The sequence below is a fragment of the Ornithorhynchus anatinus genome, chromosome X1 (genome assembly GCF_004115215.2).
Source record: "Ornithorhynchus anatinus isolate Pmale09 chromosome X1, mOrnAna1.pri.v4, whole genome shotgun sequence".
Lineage (NCBI taxonomy): Eukaryota > Metazoa > Chordata > Mammalia > Monotremata > Ornithorhynchidae > Ornithorhynchus > Ornithorhynchus anatinus.
In genome coordinates, this window is record NC_041749.1 from 31,238,347 (window position 1) to 31,240,280 (window position 1,934).

General features: G+C 47.1%; 1 non-coding gene across 1 annotated transcript; it reads left to right on the forward strand.

Moving 5' to 3' along the window:
• Nucleotides 1-258: 258 nt before the first annotated feature.
• LOC114806677 lies at nucleotides 259-397 on the forward strand. The gene has a single exon (XR_003754739.1). It is a non-coding gene; the product is annotated as a small nucleolar RNA SNORA7 (small nucleolar RNA).
• The last annotated feature ends 1,537 nt before the right edge of the window (nucleotides 398-1,934 follow it).

Here is a 1,934-nt window from a genome sequence, read left to right on the forward strand (position 1 = left end):
ATAACCCTGATGTGATGAAGAGGAGCCCAAACACAATAACCTTTCCCTCTTTCTTTTCCATCCTTAGCTCAGCCCCATTTCTCACAGGAAAGAACCAGTCTAAATCCTGGACACACACACACACACACACACACACACACACACACTGATGTGCTTGCTCACTTTTGCCCACTCAGATACCCTCATCATAGAGCAGAGCAGAGCTTCAGGGTGACTGAAAAATGTATGAGAAATAAAAGAGGGGATAGCCACAGTTATGCCCCCTCAGGATTGCACCTGGAGAGTTTCCAGGTACTCTACCTGTCTTGGCCATGGGAGGGAAAACCAAGCAGAGGCATACTCATTCCATTCCTAGCTTGGGCAGTGTCTAGCGAGTGGAAGGCAATCTGCTACAGGTCAAAACTCACCTGGGCTTGGCTGGCAGCAGTGGCATGGGAGAGAGTTGAGGGTGGAGACTCAAGTTTACTGCATGGAAGAAGGCAATGGAAAACCGCTTTCATATTTTTACCAAGAAAACTCTGTGGATACACTACCAGAATGACTGCAGATAGAGAGTGGGGTGTTCTGGGAGAAGCATAGCCATGGAATCCCTATGGGTTGGAGATGACTCCACAGCATAAGACAAATCAAGCCACTGTTGCCTCCATCTTGGCCATCACCACCAGCTAACCATAATTCTAGCTGCAGAGCCTGTAGGAGTTGCAGAGGCAGGGAAATCAGCTAGTGGCAATGGGGAGCCAAGCAGTATCAAAAGATAAGTAGCACAAGGCAAGTGAAACTGTAGCTGCCACGATCCTTCCTCTGATGGGCCAATTTCCTGCCTCTTCCAGCAACTATCAGTTCCAATCAGAGAATTCTGCCCATCACTTATGGCTATTTCACTGAACTTCTTCTACCCTGCTGTTCCTCTGTTCCACTCCATGCCAAGGATGACTTTGTATTATTATTATTATTTTTATATTTGTTAAGCACTTACTATGTGTTAAGCACTGTTCTAAACCATGTGGTAGATAACAAGCTAATCATGTTGGACAGAGTTCCTGTTCCAAATGGGACTCACAGGCTAAATAGGTGGGAGAACGGGGATTGAATCCTCGTTTTACAGATGAGAAAACTGAGGCCCAGAGAAGTTAAGTGACTTGCCCAAGGTCACACAGCAGGTACCTGGCAGAGCCAGAATTAGAACCCAGGTCTTCTTACTCCCAGGCCTGCACTCGTTCCACAAGGTCATGCTGCTTCCCTTTTAGGTAGGGTCTGGAAGTTTCTACCATGATCTAGGGGTGGGAGAAGAGTCCTACCCTACTCAGCTTTAGCGTTCCATGGAAACCTTCATTCCCCAAGCTTTCAGAGCGTGCCCCCCCCCCCCCCCCCCGCCCCCCCGGGGCCCAGAGACAATTAGAGAAAATGCATTTGCTTCTGGTGTTTCCTTTGTCTTTAGCCAGCTTTTGATTTTCCACTCAGGGTGCAGTTTTCACTTCACTGAGCACTCTAACACCCATTACTGTAGCTTGTCACTCTCTCATCTGAAAGAAACTTCTGACATGGAGGGGTAGGTGCCACTTAAAATGTCAAGGCATCAGCATGGCTGGCAGGTAAATTTCAGGATACGTAGTCAGCTGCGGATCTGCTTTCTTCTTGGATGCCGGGAAACAATTTGGTATCCTTTCTAGGCAACTGGATGTGAGAGCAGCTGTCAGCTGGAAAGTAACAACTAGATCAATTCCACCAATCTATCTTGCCCTTTAGCTGCACACTCCTAGCACATTCCATAGAATAATAATAATAATCATCATAATAATGGTATTTGTTAAGCACTTACTGTGTGCCGGGCACTATACTAAGCTCTGGGGTGGATACAAGCAATTGGGTTAGACACAGCTCCTGTCCCACACTGGGCTCACAGTCTCAATCCCCATTTTTACAGATGAGGTAAC